Here is an 18,999-nt window from a genome sequence, read left to right as displayed (position 1 = left end):
CCGACTCATATCCGAACCTTGAGGACAAGGTTCAAGTGAACCCGGCGGCAATGATAGAAGATTAATAGTAGTTAATTAAATAATTATTAGGTAGTAGTTTATTAAATAATTTAGATAGTATTTATATTAGGGGTTTTCTAACTTAAACCCTAGTTAGGTCTAAGTTAGCAAGGTGCACCTTTTCAATTGGACCAAAATACTCATTCTTTTAATTTTTGAAAGAATAGAGCAACAGAGGGATTTCTGTAATTTTACATAAAAAAAAATAACAACACGCGCCCCACCTTCTTAAACAATTAATAGACGTGGATCCAGTGTCGCGCGCGTACGGAAGGACCATGGTTACAGACCGTTGATTTCCATCAGACAGCCAAGATGTGATCTCATTAAGACTGTCTGATCAATCAGACAGCCCAGATCATCCTGATCTATCAGATCATCCTGTCTGCGCCACACTAGATTATAAGCTGGAGAGAGAAAATTTTGCTTTTGAAAAAGGCAGCCACGTGTCAGCATATGAATGGGTCTGCGTGATTTTTTTCATTTTATACTTTAAACTCGATTATTTCGTCGTAAATTAATTTTTTATTTTTTATTTTTTATACCAAAATTCATAATTTTTTTTTCTCTACAAATAGAGACTTGGTTCGTTTGATTTGGACACCGAAAAAAAAACGCAATTTTTCACTACTTTAAACTCGATTATTTCGTCGTAAATTAATTTTTTATTTTTTATTTTTTATACCAAAATTCATAATTTTTTTTTCCCTACAAATAGAGACTTGGTTCGTTTGATTTGGACACCGAAATCCTTCTGAAACCATTTATATGGTAGAATGGCTTCAGAGAGTTGTAATCTGAAACCATTTTGCTGGTAGAATGGTTTCAGTAAGTTGATTATTAGTTATTTGCTTCTGAAACCATTTAGCTTGTAGAATGGTTGCACATAGTGGTATTCTGAAACCATTTTACTGGTAGAATGGTTTCAGTGAGTAATTTATTAATTGTGTTTGCTTCTGAAACCATTTATCTGGTAGAATGGTTTCAGAGAGTTGTAATCTGAAACCATTTTGCTGGTAGAATGGTTTCAGTAAGTTGATTATTAGTTATTTGCTTCTGAAACCATTTAGCTTGTAGAATGATTGCACATAGTTGTATTCTGAAACCATTTATCTGGTAGAATGATTTCAGAGAGTTGTAATCTGAAACCATTTTGCTGGTAGAATGGTTTCAGTAAGTTGATTATTAGCTATTTGCTTCTGAAACCATTTAGCTTGTAGAATGGTTGCACATAGTTGTATTCTGAAACCATTTTACTGGTAGAATGGTTTCAGTGAGTAATTTATTAATTGTGTTTGCTTCTGAAACCATTTATCTGGTACAATGGTTTCAGAGAGTTGTAATCTGAAACCATTTTGCTGGTAGAATGGTTTCAGTAAGTTGATTATTAGTTATTTGCTTCTGAAACCATTTAGCTTGTAGAATGGTTTCAGAGATTTGTACTCTGAAACCATTTTCCTGGTAGAATGGTTTCAGTGAGTTGATGTAAGGTAGTGAAAAATTGGGTTTTTTTTTCTGTGTCCAAATCAAACGAACCAAGTCTCTATTTGTAGAGAAAAAAAATTATGAATTTTGGTATAAAAAATAAAAAATAAAAAATTAATTTACGACGAAATAATCGAGTTTAAAGTAGTGAAAAATTGCGTTTTTTTTTTCGGTGTCCAAATCAAACGAACCAAGTCTCTATTTGTAGAGAAAAAAAAATTATGAATTTTGGTATAAAATTTAAAAAATAAAAAATTAATTTACGACAAAATAATCGAGTTTAAAGTATTAAATGGAAAAAAATTAACGCAGCCAATCATATGCTGACACGTGGCCTTACCTTTTCAAAAAGTTTCTCTCTCCTCCCATCCTTCCACCCACGCGCGCCTGTCGGCGCGTGTGGTGCACGCGCGTGAATTTTGTCCTATAATCGCGTGACACGTGTCCTGGGGGGGGGAAAAGAAGTGGAGGGCGCGTGTAAAATTGCAGAAAATTACAGAAATGCCCCTGTTGCTCTATTCTTTCAAAAATTAAAAAAATGGGTATTTTTGTCCAACTCAAAAGGTGTACCTTGCTAACTTAGACCCAACTGGGTCTAAGTTAGCAGCCCCCTTTATATTATTAGTTGATCATCTATGTTATTGGTTGGACTTTATCCTTTAGGCCCATTAAGAGTCTTATATATATATATATATGTAGTGTTCTTATCAAATGGGAATCAATGAAATGAATCAATTTATCTTTTATTTTATTTATCTTTATTTATTGCTTTTCTTAGGTTTAGCTTAGTATAGCTTGATAGAGCTTCAACACTCTATCATAATCCCAATAAATTAAACACGAAGACATGCTCTGATACCACTTGTTGGAATTAATTTAATATTAACAATCACATACATGCTCTCAATAACAAAGATTAAAACCATAATTTTACTTTAGTGCGGAAGCCAAATAAACATATGAGCATGTATATAAAACAGGATCTACGACATGTTGATTTATCAAATATCAGCATTAGAAATACCTGGATAGAAGAATCCACTAGATACTAACCGTTGATGTGACACATGGCACTCCTGAAACACAAAGAGAGAGAGAGATCGGATGACAGACACCCGTCGGCTCGTGTGGTTCTTCCTCAACCGATACCCTAATGCCTTGAGTTCTCTTCAGATGGGGAGAAAAGATTATTTGCTTATGTTCGGTATATTGGGGACCATAGCCGATATATAGTGTGATCGCCAATTAGGGTTCCCATTATTCCGAAATGGGTCATCCTGACATCCACTCATATTGAGCTCATATTCAATTAATTAATTAATTAATTCTAAATAGAAATCTAATTAACCTTTTTACTTTATTTGATTACTTAATCAATTAAGGCTCCTTATTAATAAATAACTAATATAATTATATATAAAGATATTTGTCCACGTAATATTATTAGGATATTATAAAATACTCCAACAGCTTCAGCCTGCAAAAACCTGCTGCCTTTGTCAAAGTATTGGTGTTGTGCTCAAAAACTTGTTTCTGACTCATAACAGAATCAATAACAGGCCTCAATAGAGTAATCATATTAATCTCGAAAGGAATCCACTAAACTTTGTCTTCACAGGAAGCAACTTGACTTCTAGAGCATTCAATTGCAGTATAGAAAATAAATCCTCTGCCGCACATCACGCAAAACCTTGACTATACCAAAACGATCATGTGGAACCGGCTGACCCACATTAACACTAACAATTTTGGTCGTTTATGCACCATTTAAGGGATGTCAATAGGGCGGGGAATGTGCGGAGGAAACATCCTTGTTCCTTGCCTCGAAGTGCATGCAGGAAACTTTTTGCCTTCATCCCCGTCCCCACGAGGAATATTTGTCCCCATCCCCATCCGCAAAGATCCCCGCGGTACCAGCGAAGATCCACAGACATCGAATATTAACAAAATTTATATATTTTTCGCTCAAAATTATGACCGTAGTATGACGTTATTTTTTCCTTCTTTATTTAAATTTTTTTTTTTACTTATTTCTTTTTTAAAAAATAAAAACAACACATAATGCATTCATAACAAAAAAAACATTGCAAAAGCATTTAGCTACTAATAATCATACAAAACCTAATAGCCAAAATATTCCATAATGTATAGCAAAATATGCATAATCATACAAAAATTAATAACCAAAATATCTCAAAACTGTTCGTAATTGGTAAATATAGTTAAGTTAAGTATATATGGACAGATTCGGGGAATCTGCGGGGAAGGATACGCTTTCCCCGATCCCCGCCCCAAATTATCCGCGTGGAAATTTTTGTCCCCATCCCGACGGGGAAAAAATCCTTGTTTTCGGAGCTCCAACGAGGCAATCCTCGTTGATATCTGCTCTGATGGATGCAAATTGACATCCCTAGCACCATTGTCATCAACTACTTCACAGCTGGTAGAACCACCATTTCGTCCACCACAGTTCTGACCCTTTCCAGTACGTAGCCACTTGTTAAATGTGGCTCCACCATCTTTGGAACTGTTTCCCGAGCAGATAAAATTTCCCCATCCCTTCTCTCCATCCAGAAAATCCGGTTCAAGTCTCTTAGGAAAGAAGCTTTCAGTGTTTCCAAGCAAACCACACTCAAAGCAGAAAACACCTAATATTTCATATTTAAAATGCAAATGAACAATACCTTCATCTTCCTTCTCAAAAGGGAATTTCTTCTTCAAGGCCTCATAGCAACAGGAACACGCATATACAATCTCAAGAGCCATAGTTGTTAAGGTCATCATATTTGACAAAACGACCTATATGACTTCCAATAAGAAAACCAATTGACTCGGTCATATAGCCAAAAGGTAACTTGAAAATTTGCATCCACATTTCAGCTTTATCAAGTTCTACAGCAAGGGGGTTGACAGTCAATTATATGATGTTTTTAGCTTTTATTTATGATATATTTTAGTAGTTAATTAGCTTTTGAAGACCAAAATCAAGCAAAATACCTAAAGTTATCAAGTAACTTGGCCAAGAAGCAAGAAATGAAGATTTTGCATAAAAAAGAGAAAAAATTGAAGAAATCGTGCGGAACCATCGCGCCACGATGACAGCTATCACACGACGATGAACACATGATAAAATTGGATCAAATCTGCGTACTTGTTAAGCAAGAAATAGTTGTATCGCGCCACGATGACAATTTCCCAAAGCCATTGTGGCGCGATAGGCTGCGATGGAAAAACACGTTTAACCTGAAAAACTATAAATAGAGTTCTTCTCCTCCACAATTATTCCTTCAGAACTTTAGAGAAGTACAAGACTCTAAGGAGTAGAAGGAGAAAAAAGCAGAGAGGGCTTAACAACTCTCAAGGGAAGGCTAATTTTCCTCATCCGAGGGAGAGGAAACTTCCTCTTCAAGGCTACGAGGTTATTTTTATGCATATTATTGTTTAATATGCCTTTTAGTAGTTAAGTTGCTTTAGGTTAGGTCGAATAGATGAACTCCTCTATGAATGCTTTATGTTTATGTAATGGAAAATGCATGTTGGTACGAACAAGGAAATAACGAAACACACGACTTCTTGCCATCCGTTAATTTTCATCAACATGCGGCCATGATTTCCACCAAAAGCAAATTATATATTATTTTATTTCTTTAAAACAACAACACGTTATATTCTTGCACTTCTTGTATAACTGCCTCGTACCATTTAGCACCTCTCTTATGTAATTTGGTTCAAAAAAATTTATTTTAATTATTATTCAGTTTGTTAATCATTATTATCTTGTTTTAACGCTTTATTCATAATATCAGCCATATTGTTGAATGAATTTAGCGGATTAGCTGATATCGTGATAGCATGACTAATCCCGACATATATATAAAGGTAATATAACTAATCGGAACTGGAAATGGTAGTACAAGTACTCAAGGCTAGGGGTTATTAGGATTAAGAGTTGCACCATTGTTAAATTCTGCATGTTTACAGTTATTTAATTAAAGTAAGATAAATGACGAAATCTTGTTAAAAAGTGTAATTTGTGACAATAACAAGGGTTTTATTACTAAGGTTAACAATAATGTATAGGATAATATTAGAATGCGAAAGCACATATTATTAAACATAAATTAATCCGCTGGGCTAACCAGGGGCGGATCCACTCTATGGCGAGGGGGTGCATGTGCACACCCTGGGATTTTACTAATTACACCCATATCCTACTATTATTATTGTTTTGCACACCGTTAGATTTAAATTTTGCACCACCCAAAATTCTCTCACCGCTTAATGTGCATGAATCACTGTGTAATATCAGGATTTACTGTGTAATATCAGCATTTATAGAGAAATTATTAGGTGAGTCTTCACCTAAGCATTAATGATTAGGCACAACCAATTAAACAATTACAACTCGTTAATGTATTAAATAATTACAAATAATTAATAGAGTAGTAATTAAAACCAAATCTCAATAAGGAAATGAAAAAGAAAAAAATTTGTCAAGAAACATGTGTTGTGAACTTTATTAAAAATAAAATCTTCTAATTGCTCACATATATTTTTGTTCCAACTAAGCTCTATCTTTTTGTTTTTTATTTTTAATTTCTTTGTTTCAATTATTTTTATGTGAACACTTTGATATTTAATAATATTCTTGAATACTTGTTAAGTTAAGTATAATATCATATCATATTTTGATATTTTAATTATTTTAAAGTAAGATAATAGGAATAAAATAAGAGAAAAAAATAAAATATAAACTTAGGTGAATTATAAAATATAAACTATAAAATAATTAAATTAGCTTATTAATATAAGGCTTAACTATACATTTGGTCCCTTACGTTTATTTTAGGTTTCAATTTGGTCCCTTACGTTTAAAAAGTATCAATTTGGTCCCTTACGTTTATTTTAGGTTTCAAGTTGGTCCTTTCCGTCAATTTTGTCACATGTGGCAGTCAATTTGCATAGGTGGACTGACACGTGGCACTTGGACACGCTGACACGTGTACTATTCAAACGGTGTTAGTGACAAAACTAACGGAAAGGACTAACTTGAAACTTAAAATAAACGTAAGGGACCAAATTGATACTTTTTAAACGTAAGGGACCAAATTGAAACCTAAAATAAACGTAAGGGACCAAATGTGTAGTTAAACCTTAATATAAATACAAGGTTTCAATTAGTAAAAAATAAAATAAAAAAATAAAAAGAAAGCTTAGTATGAAAAAAAACAATATCATGAGCATATTATAAATAAATCTCTATATAAATATAAAGTGCACATGTAATTTTTTTTCCTTTTCTTATTTATAAAGATTTTGTTTTATTAATTACTTGTACTTATTTAATAAATTAATTATTTGTAATTATATGATTGGTTATACCTAATCATTAATGCTTAGGTGTGGACTCACCTAAGAATTTCTCGCATTTATAATCTTTCATAAGCTTGCTTTTGACTTTTCACACTATTAACACAAGTAAATGACAAAAATTACATTACATATAATGCCTAGTTTTTTTTTTGTTTTTTGAGAAAATTAAATGCCTAGTTTTTTTTACTATAACTTGTTTCTGTCACAAAGAGTAACTATATGGATATATATTAAAATTTATAATTATTAATTAAAGTTAAAAATTGTTGTTAAGTCTTAGTTCAATAGTCAATATTAATATTTTTAGGTTAGCCGTTTTAACTTGGGGTTCAAATCTGAGACTTAAAAATTGTGTGTGGGTATTTCAGTAGTGTATTTGTTATTTTGTCTACATATAAAAAAAAAAGTTAAAATTTTTGCACCCGCTGACACGGGGTCCTGGCTCCGCCACTAGGGCTAACAAAAGGGATAATGATACTATAACACCGAATTACCAAGCAAGAGTAGAGGAGGAAGTCAAAAGCACTTAACTTAGTTTTTCCTCATTGATCTCTTTATCTTATATTATCTGTTTCTATCTCAAAACACTATTAAATTATAAAGCGAATGCAAACTATCTAATGCATGATCCTGTGGATACGAACTCATTCTAGATATCTAGAGTGTGAATTATTACTCGACGATAGACTGATCCACTTGCCAGACTGCAGTCATGGGTCGTCACCAACAGTCAGCTTCTTCAGAACAAGCATGTAGTTATCAAACAACCAGGGCGCTCCCGAAAAATCAGATTGCCACTGATCCCAATAATCCCAACCACTTCATATTTGGGTTGGATATTAAATACAAAATTATGTGGGCAAATAAACTAGTTATAAATATCTTTAATACAATGACACTCTCCGGCAAAACATATCACTTTGAAAGTAGCCTCGCACATATCTTGTGGACAATCATAAACTTGAGAACACCTAGTAAGCGCTATAATGAAAAAAGAGACTAAAAGAATGTAGGGTAAATGATCATTTACCCCTGCAAAATAAGTGAATTTTCGTTTATCCCCCTGTGCAGATTTTTTTTCTGTTTACCCCCCTGCAAAACATAGATTCCCTTATTTTGCCCCCTGGGTGTACAGCAGGACATGTGACTGTGCACATATGCTGACGTGGCTTGTACACGTGGAAAAAAATCATTTATATTTTTTAAAAAAATTCCACGTCAGATAATATATTATTTTTTTAAAAATAAAAAATAAAAATTTCCTAAAATAAAAAAAAAAACGAATTTTTTTTTCCTAAAATAAAAAAAAAAAAAAAATTATTTTGCACCAAAAATAAAGATTTACTCCCAAAAAAAATTTATTTTTAAAATAAAAATTTTAAAGATTTATTTTCAAATATTTTTTATTTAAAGAAAAATAGAATCTTTATTTTTAAAAACAAAACCATTTTATGTTAATCTTTTTGAATTAAAAAAAAAAAAGTACCGTAAAAAAAATGAATTTTTTTATTTTGCACCAAAAATAAAGTTTATTTGGGAGTAAATCTTTATTTTTGGTGCAAAATAAAAAAATTCGTTTTTTTTATTTTAGGAAAAAAAAATTTCGTTTTTTTTTTTTATTTTTGGAAATTTTTTTTTTTATTTAAAAATAATATATTATCTGACGTGGAATTTTAAAAAAAAATATAAATGCTTTTTTTCCACGTGTACAAGCCACGTCAGCATATGTGCACAGTCACATGTCCTGCTGTACACCCAGGGGGCAAAATGAGGGAATCTATGTTTTGCAGGGGGGTAAACAGAAAAAAAATCTGCACAGGGGGGTAAACGAAAATTCGCTTATTTTGCAGGGGGGTAAATGATCATTTACCCAAGAATGTAAAACTAAAATGTAATAAAATATTGTACGTAATAACGAAGGAAATTAGAAAATGATTATAATGGCTTACCTTCGACGTTCTTTGCAACAAAAAAAAAAAGGGAAAGAAAGATAATAATAACATAAACAAACTTCACAATTTCAGCCATAATTCGCCCCTTTTGCATGTTACAAATGATTTTATCACTTACTGTAAAAAAAAAGAAGATCGTATCACTTTATAATTTATAGAGTTGAGTCTCTCTTTACATCAAGTAAATAATTTTTTGTGCTTATGAAAAAAATGCTTCTTAAAATTAGAATAATTATTAATTGTCTCTAAAGCAGTAAAAGCACATCAAAGTGTTGATTTTGTCCCTTTAACATGCTTAGTAAAGACGTCACAAAAGACTACACATCAAAAGTCTTTACTCATTTTTAGTAAAATTTTCATTATTTTATAACCTTTCATGAAATGAAAAATTGCCAAAGACAAATAATATTGTTGAATAATGAGGATTGGTATGCACTACAAATCTTCCACGATGTTTGTCTGTCTTCATAGCATCAGTCTATACCTCCACACTTGGCTCCTCTTCGACCTCTTCAACTTGGACATCTTGATTAATTCTTATTCGCTTTTTGGGACCAATCACAAATTTATGACCAAAACTAGAAGTAATGCGAGTCAGAATATGTGCATTAATTCCTTCAGTCATGTGGGAAGAATCAAAGTTGTTTCTCACAACCATTGCAGAGGTAATGCATGTACTAGCTTCTTTAGCCTGCAAACTCATAGAAGTTCTTGCTGCCTTTGTCAAAGTATTGGTATGCATGTTTCTAAAAAGTCGTGCTCAGCAAAATATAAATATAAACTGACAAGTGATTTGTGTGTAAAGTGTTTGCACAAATAAAAGACTAGGGAAAGAGATAATCAAACACACAAAATTTATCCTGGTTCACCCCTTAATAGTATGGCACTCCAGTCCCCACTTGCGTGAGATTATCCACTATAATCTAGACCAAGATTACAATCCTTTCTTTGATCTAAACGAAGATCAAAAGTTCTTCTATGATCTAAATCAAGATCATTATTTCTACAGCTATCACTAGTGATCTACCTTACCAAGGTACCCTCAAACAATTATCACAAATTGACTTAAGTAGGATCTTTACAAAGATTTAGCAAGGGTTCTTGGATCACTACAAGAAAACATCAATTTTTTTTTTTGAAAACTTGGTATCCGGTCTTAGGACCGACTAATCCAAGGGGACCAATCCCACCGCCCACTTGCGGGGGCCCCATTTAAAGCCAGAGTTTTTTTTTGCTCTGTATGGACTTAGCCCACCGAAATTGGCACCAGTGGGAATCGAACCCGAGACCTTGAGAGGAGCATACTCCAAGGGCCCAAGCCAACACCACTCGACCAACCCCAAGTGGGTTAAGAAAACATCAATTTACCGACGGATTCAATTAATATTTATTGGCGGTTAAAGCCATCTATAAGTTTATGGCGGCCTAAGCCCCCAATAAGTGGAACAAACCCTCAAAAACTTAAAAAATAATAATTAAGGGTCTGTCTTTAAACTTACTGGCGGCTTCAGCAGTCACAAACTTCCAGAACAATTAGTGACGGTCCAAGCCGCCACAAATTGTGAGGATCATGACAGTTACTGGCGGCCACAGCCGTCTATAACGTACGTTTCACTTAGTGACGGCCCAGGCCGCCACAAAGTGTTCCAGAGTTCAAAAAAAAAAACTGTCCTGCCTTAAAAACTGCCCAGCAGTTACTGTCGGCCTTGGCCGTCGCAAAGTTGAAGGGAATTAAAAAAAGAAAAACCATTTATCTTTCCTTCACTCACGTGAATCCATCCTAAACTCATATTGTTATTTACTCATTCTCTCTCTTTTTTCATTCTCTTTCTAAAAGAACATAATAAGGCATCTTCCTCACCCAAAAAATCATAGATTTCTCAAGATTACATAATCATTTACCCAAATAGATTACAATAGTTTCATCTTCTCATTTTTATTTATGTTTCTATCTAAATAGATGTCTAAAAGGAGCTGGTTTGAAAATATGGGTCACAAAACTCCATTTTCTATAATTTTTCTTGATGTTTTTCTATCATTTGAATCTTCCTCCTTTACCACAAAACTCCATTTTCGGTCAACAACTTTGGGCATGAGTTAACCACCAGATTTATACCTTGCTCCCATATACTTTCTTTTAAACCTATTTGTTACATGTTTTCGGCAACTTCTTCAGTTCTGAGAGGAATTAGAAATCAAAATGATGGAGAAGCTCAACATGTTTAAGAAGCTCATAAGAGGAATTATAACTTGTTGTTCAAGAACTTGTTGTTATTTGCTCAAGATGTTAGAAAGCAATTTTTTTATTAATTAAAAACAAGAATACTAAATAAAAAATAAAAAATAAAGTAAAAGAATCATGTGCTCCTTGATATCCGGACTGCACACTGCACAACACAACAGTACAACACTTGGACCGTCAGTAAGTCTTAAAGGCTTGATATGACCGTTGCTTGCTTAGTGACGGTCCTGGCCGCCAATAAAAATCGTCACACAACTTTCTGGCGGTTTTACCGCCACAACGGTTACCAACGCCTCATTTTTTGGTGTTTTGAGGCCGCCAGCTGGCCGCCAGTAAATGGAAAGAAAGTGGCGGTTTTTGGCACTTATAGAGGGTTTTTGACCCCCAATAAATTGCTAATTTCTTGTAGTGGATCTAAGCTTAAACAAACCTAATCTGGTTGTGATGCTTACAAATGAAATACATTCAAAATACTCAATGAAATATAGATCCTATTTCTATAGAGATCTTGGAGTATGAGTGAAAAGAAGAGCTTGATTGCTTGTGAGGTAAAACAAGTACGAAGGCTTTTGTGCTTGAAACTCTTGCTCTTCAAGTTGAACCATTTGTGCTATTTATAGATGGAGATGTTCCTTTGTTGCTTGGACATCAAACATAAACGTTGTGAGTGTAGAAATAGCCGTTGTTAGAGAAACAAATCAGTCCAAGAAAAACTGTCATTTAAGGGCCCGTTTGGTACGCAGGATAGCATAGTGACATGATATGATATAAATCAGGATAATGATAGGATAGGATAACAGTTATACTCAGTTATCATATCCTATGTTTGGTGCACACAGGATAACAAACATGATAACTATTATATTTTGTTTCTAATACATACTTGCTCATAATAATATGATAAGATATATAACATATTTAATTGACAAAATTACTCTTGTAAAACAATTGTTATTTTTTTAAAATTATTTTGTAATACTTTGAATTTTATAAATAAAAAATATAAATAAGTAATCAAATAACTTTATATAATTTCAAATAAAAATCATGAGAAAATAATCAAGTTTAATTTTTTATATGAATCATGATCAAATAAATAACTCAATAATATATACATGTTAGATAAGCCAAATAAATATATGATATATCTCATACGTAAATAATAAAACTACTATTGCAAAAGAATTATATTTAATTTTTTATAAAATTTAAATTAATATCCCTATTTGTCAATTTTTTAATAATCATTTTACTTTAAAATATTGTAATTTAATAAAATTTTGATTTTTTAGAATATTTAAATTACAAAATTACCCATGTGAGAAAATCACATATATATTTTAAAATTAATTATTTTATTATTTATATTTTATTAATTTTATTTTATATATTTTAAAATATATTATATAAAATAAATCGGTAATTTTTTTTTCTTCTTATCCTATTCTGCTGGTAACCTAGCTCAAATTCAGGATAAAAATTATAACTAGAGAGACAAGATAAGATAAGCTTCACGATTAACTTATCATACCATGTTGTATCACCAAACACACTGGATTGCGACAGGATATGATATAGTTATCCTATCATGTCTCTTATCCTATGCACCAAACGGGCCCTAAGTGCTTCTGTGAGACCATTCTTCCAATGGTCTCTGACATTGGGACTGCAAGATTTGGCAGAGATAATCATTGTGCCAACTGTGATGAGTTGTTTATGATGATATAGCCGTTGTAAAGTTCTTGTTCATGTGTGGAAATATTCTTAAGACAACTTATAATTCAATTGCAACATATGTACAAAAATTTGGGAGACCATTCTAATCCATTGCATCTGTCTTATATTAAATCACTCAAAAATCACTTGTTAGATCATAAAATGATCATAATCAAATTAAAATTTAATTAAGAATATTTGTTATCTTTAAAACATCAAAATAGGATTTTGTCTACACAACCTTGACTCTACCAAAATGAGCATGTGGAACCGGCTAACCCACATTAACACCAACAATTTTAGTCGTTGCTACACCATATTGTCATTAGTTACATATTATAAGTGGAGCCCAAAATTTCAATCTTTGAGATGAGATGTTGTGGAATCATATCACACCATATATGGGTAATGAAAAATGTGAAGTATTGGAATCCACCTCTTACTTACTTACTTTATTACTTGAACGATTTTGTACACTTGTAAAGTAGTTATTAGATACTCGAACTCATTACAACGAGAGGCTTACAATTTATAAATACAAGCCAGAGGGCAGTTTACCCATTCATCATGAGAGAAAGAATTCACCATCCCACCTAAAGTTATCCGAAAAAACTCTACAATTTTTTATAAAATTTCAAAGCTACTTTATATTTCATTCAATAACTTCAATTGAATATACAATAATTTTTTTTATTTATAAATTCCGTTAAATGTTGACTATTTGATTACATGGTTACAATTGTCAAATATTTATAAAAGATTGTGGAGTTGATTTACTAGATAAGAACTTTTAATTCAATAGATCAATGAGATCTAATAATATTTATAATGAGATATTATATAGAATAACTCTATAGGCGTGGAAGTATTATTATTAATATAAAAGCTACATATTTGAAATAAAAATTAGGGAAAAGTTAATGTGTGTCATCAGAGCATATGTTAGTGATTCAAAAAAGAAAATGTTTTATCATAATTCATGTATCTAATTCATTTTTTAAATTTGATTACAAATTAATTACACAAATTTTAAGAGAATGTTTTTATTTTTGGATTCTTAACATGTGCCCTTAAGAGTTAGGACAGATGTTAGCAAGACCCTAAAAATTAATATATCTGAATAGAATTCCATGTGGGTATTTCTGAAATTAAAAGAGAAAAAGACAATATAAATATTATTTGCTTCCTTATTTAATTTCTTTACCATGATCTTAGATTACCATGACAAAACTACAACAAGGTTTGTGTAATTAGAAAAAGAAAAAAAAAAATTCAATTTACTGTGCGCCAGCATGCATAATAAATGATAAAATACTTTAGCAAATCATTTGTGTAAATCTTGCGTCTAGTGCTAAATACAAAATCATGTGGTCACAAAATCTATTGCAACATCTTTCCAGCACATAGACAAGTTTCATAAAAACATTTTGCTTTTAAACCAGGCGGACACATATCTTGTGGACAATCATAATCTTGAACACATCCAGAACCTGTTGTAATGAAGAAAAAAAAAATAATAAAAAATGTAACGGAAATGATACGAAGAAGTAAAGAAAGAAATTTGAAAATGACTTACCAACGACATTCTTTGTAACATGATATAAGGAAAGAAAGATAATCATAACATAAATAAAGTTGACAATTTCAACCATATTTCTCCGTTGTATATGTAACAAATGATTTTATCACTATATAATTTATAGAGTTAATTTTCTTCATATAAATAGTTTTTAGCGTATATGAAATTGTAAAAAGAAGAAACTTCCAAAAATTAGAATTATTATTAAATGTCTTTTTAAGTACATAAAAATGTTGTGATTGTCCCTTTAACGCACTTAGTAATGAGGTCACAAAAACCTACCAATTATAAGACATGATTCTTTATTTACTTTTTGTTGCTAAATTTACATTATTTTATAAGCTTTCATTATAGGAAAGGATAAATCACAAAAGAAAAATAATATTGTTGGACAAGGACAAAATTATTTGTAAAAATAATGCACCAATAGTGTGATAACATATTTATGAATTAATTGAGTATATCATTGGATCAAAGATAACTATTAAATGGGACAATTCTCTAAAATCTATCTACATTTAATTGGTAGCTAAAAACTATTAATTTTTTTTTTTTTTTTGCTAAAAAAAATTGGTAGCTAAAAACATGTGACCTTGATTTGTAATTTTCTTTGATCAAACTCTTTAGTTGTTTTTTCTACTAAATTAGATGATCCTGGTGTTGATGCTGAAGATGATAAAAGGACAATAAAAGGAGGGTTTAAATTGTGTTTTCCTTTTTTGTCAAAAAAAAATTGTGTTTTACTTTAAAAGTTTTTTCTCTACTAAGCTTTTCTTCCATCCAATTAAAATATTTAATTAAATATATACATTTGAAAAAAATTTGAAGAAAAGACATAAAGAAATTTCAAAGTAGAGAGAAAAAGGAAAGAACGTAAGACAATCATTTTATAACTCACGATACTAGATTATTCTTCGCCTTTATTAAAAAATGTCTAATTAGGATTTAACACTCAACTTTCAATTTTAAGTCCTACTCAGCCTAACCCTAGTTCCCCTAGGATTCATCTTTCCAAATTTCTAAACACACACAGACACTAATTAGATTAGGTTTCAAAACTTTTCACCCAGTTGTTTTTAGAAAAAATTTGTGACAAAGATTATTGCATGATCAAACCTTCATTGTCATTCAACCTTTTTGTATTTTATGCTTTTCTTGAATTTGAACTATTTTGCATGACAAAATAAATAGTTAATTTATTAATAATAATATAATCATGAATGATCAAATGAGGATTAATAGTTTTAGTAAAGGATTGGTAATTACTCTATAAAAAAAAGATTGGTAATTAATAAGTTAAAATAAAGAAGTTCAAGTGGAACTTAACATAGAGAATCAAAGATTACAAGGAAAATTATGACCCTAGGTCTCTCTCTATTGATTTGGAACTTTGCATTTTAATTCTTTTCTTAATTGCTTGTTATTTAGTTACGGGGAACTCTCAACTACTTATTAGTCTAAATAATAAATAATATTAAGTATTTTAGTACTTATTAATTAATTCATGTGGATACAATAATCTTTTATATTACTTGAACAACAGAATATATTTGTTTTAAGTGTGTTTTTAGTGCAACATCTAGCCATGCAAAAATGTGAAATTACTAAGCATGTTTACAACAGTTAAGGACATTGATATTACTGAATGCATAAATTGTATCCTATACTAAGATATTACTAAGCCAGTACCAAAGATGGGAAACAAAGGGATAGTCTAGAAACAAGTGAGCAAGTTTACGTAACCAATTATAACACCCGATCCAAGGGGTGTTTCTATCTTTCACTCTCTTTAATTTTTCTTCTTTCTTTTTTAGATTTTCTTGTTTTTTTTCCTTTTTTCCTGTTTTTCTTTATTTTTCTTTTCTCCTGCATTTTATTTTTATTTCTTATTTTGGGTAAGGTTTGGTCCTTCATTTTTGTATATACTTTTCACTTTTTCTATTAATATATATGAGCACTTAGCATATGATTAGAGCTTACTAAGGGTGCCAACATGTATAGTTGGAATACCTAATTTTTTTTTTATGTCATTATGCTCTTAATTTATCAATTATTTTTTAATTATTTGATTTTGTAAAGGATGATAAAATTATAAATAAAAGAGCTTAAATGAAGAATAAAATTGGAAGAATAAGCTACAAGATAACTTGTTATGCCTTTTGTGTATGTTATAGAAGATTTCAAGGTCAAGTATATATATGATATCTCAATCCATCATTTAATGATATCTCAATTCATCATTTAATGATTGAATAGGATATCTATTACTAATATATTAAAATTGATTACCATCAAAGTTACTAATTTATCCTTATTACTTTTAACCACGTTGCAAGTTTTATATCCTTCATTGTAATTTTACTAAAAAAATATTTAAAAAATATAAAAAGATGATATGCTTTAAAATATGAGCAAAACGGATTGTAGATAATAACAAAACACAACAATTTATACCTAAAAATAGAAAAAAAAAACAATAAAAAATTATAGAAAGTTTAGTCAATAAAAAAATATAGAAAGAATTAATATAGAAAAAATAAGAAGAAACCCCATGAAAATAGGAATATAGAAATAAATAAAAAAATACTCTATGAAAAAAAAAGAAATATAAACAATGTTTTTCATCAAAAAAAAGAAAAGAAACATAAACAGTATTACTACAAAGTTTACTACTAACCGTTAATTATAATATAATAAAGTTAGTTAGTATCAAACTTACTAAATTACCCTAAATATTCTTAATAAATTTTTTACTTGTTGATTAAAAATATACACGGGACTATTATTTATCACTGAAACAAGTTACAAAAATAATTAACACAATAATTTCACTTATATTTTAACAATATTATCTATAAAAAAAAATTAATTTTTGAGTAGTAGTTATTTGCTACTCCTCTTTTTCTTTAAATAATAATAATAATAATAATAATAATAATAATAATCTCTTAATTTACTTAAAAAATAAATATTTTAAAGTAAATTATTAATAAAAATTAAAATATGATTAATAATAATACAACTTAATAATAATAATAAAAAAAATGTTTAATTGCATATTTAGTTCCTTAATTATGTTTATTTTAGTTTTCAATTTCGTTTCTTAGGTATAAAAAATTTCAAGTTAGTCCCTTATGTTATTGAAGTCAACATAAGTTCGTCATTTTTCATTAAATTTTGAGTTAAATATCTTCTAACTCTTGGTTTAATTTTGAGTTAAGTTTTTCTTAAACTTTCACGTAGTATCCTCTTAAGTTTTTCGTGTATGCAAATCTATTATCAATGTAGACGATTTAAATAAAAATTTGACTAAAATGATTAACTTGAAATATTTTAAACATAAGGAATCTAATTAAAACTTAAAATAAAAATAAAGGATCAAATATGTAATTAAACTTTAAAATAATAATATAAATTTTATTATTTTCCACTTAACAATTAATTAAGATAGAAAAGGAGAATCTAAATGATATTATTCGCTGCCTTATTTCATTTTATTACCATAATCTTAGAGTAATAAACTCATAACCAAAAGATTTGCGAAATTAAAAAAAAAAAATCAAAATATTAGGTGCCAACACAATAACTAAATGACAGCATGACATTTTTATACTCTCATGGTTCTTCTATTGGTTCTGGCTCTGGCAATGGATCTGCAACACATGCACAATCTCCAAAAAAGCAGATCGCTTGCATAGTAGGCGGGCATAAATTAAGAGGACAATCAGCATTGTCGATACACATATATCCTAATGTAATGTAATGAAAAATATTAGAATAAAATAAGGTAACTAAAATGGGATAAAATATTATGTGCAAAATAGGAAACTTTAAAATAATAAATATCATTTACCGTTTACGTTCTTTGCAAGAAAAAAAAGAGAAAAAAAGATAATCATAATATAAACAGACTTAACAATTTGAGTCATATTTTTCCTCATTGCATGTAAAAAATGATTTAACACTTTATAATTTATAGAGGTGATCCTTTTGTTACATCAATGAAATAGTTTTTAGCGCTTATGGAATTGTATAATACTCTTCTTAAAATTATAATCGTTATTAAATGTCTCTTAAGTACGTCAAATTGTTGTTTTATACTTTTATAACACACTTAATAAAAAGGTGAAAAAAATTACCAATCATAAGAATTCATTATTTTTTATATAAACTTTCATTATTTTATAACCTTTCATATCATCAAAGGGAAAATAGAAAAGAAAAAAAAGGAGTAATAATGGTTTCTTTTTTTAGGAAAAATGGGTAATATTGTTGGACAAAATAGAAAATTTATTTGTGGAAATAATTACCTAATAGGTGACGACATGTTTATGCATTAATTGAGTGTAATGCTTGATCAAATCTAACTACAAAATATGTGACACCAGATAATAGGGATCTTGAGATCGTAGATATATGGGACTGTATATTTGATGGAAGATTTATAAGAGTTGATTCGTTATACCTATACCAATAAAACACCTCTCTTTTTAAATATCGAAGTCAAAGGATTTGAGTCAAATATTTTTATGGTATTTTCAGTTTTTTTCTATATTTTATGAGAGTACCGTAAAATATTTATTTTTTAGAAC

The 18,999-nt window shown here is 30.0% G+C and overlaps 2 long non-coding RNA genes across 2 annotated transcripts; both read right to left on the bottom strand.

Annotated features, from left to right (window-relative positions):
• Window positions 1-13,976: 13,976 nt before the first annotated feature.
• Window positions 13,977-14,595, bottom strand: LOC123919596. Its single transcript, XR_006813282.1, has 2 exons — window positions 14,405-14,595; window positions 13,977-14,318 (listed from the first exon to the last, which is right to left on the bottom strand). It is a non-coding gene; the product is annotated as an uncharacterized LOC123919596 (long non-coding RNA).
• A 3,254-nt stretch (window positions 14,596-17,849) lies between these two features.
• LOC123919595 lies at window positions 17,850-18,462 on the bottom strand. Its single transcript, XR_006813281.1, has 2 exons — window positions 18,261-18,462; window positions 17,850-18,156 (listed from the first exon to the last, which is right to left on the bottom strand). It is a non-coding gene; the product is annotated as an uncharacterized LOC123919595 (long non-coding RNA).
• Window positions 18,463-18,999: the final 537 nt, after the last annotated feature.

The sequence above is a fragment of the Trifolium pratense genome, linkage group LG4 (genome assembly GCF_020283565.1).
Source record: "Trifolium pratense cultivar HEN17-A07 linkage group LG4, ARS_RC_1.1, whole genome shotgun sequence".
NCBI classification, from domain to species: Eukaryota; Viridiplantae; Streptophyta; class Magnoliopsida; order Fabales; family Fabaceae; genus Trifolium; species Trifolium pratense.
Note: the sequence above shows the minus strand (reverse complement) of the source record. Positions and strands in the feature narration are given on the sequence as shown.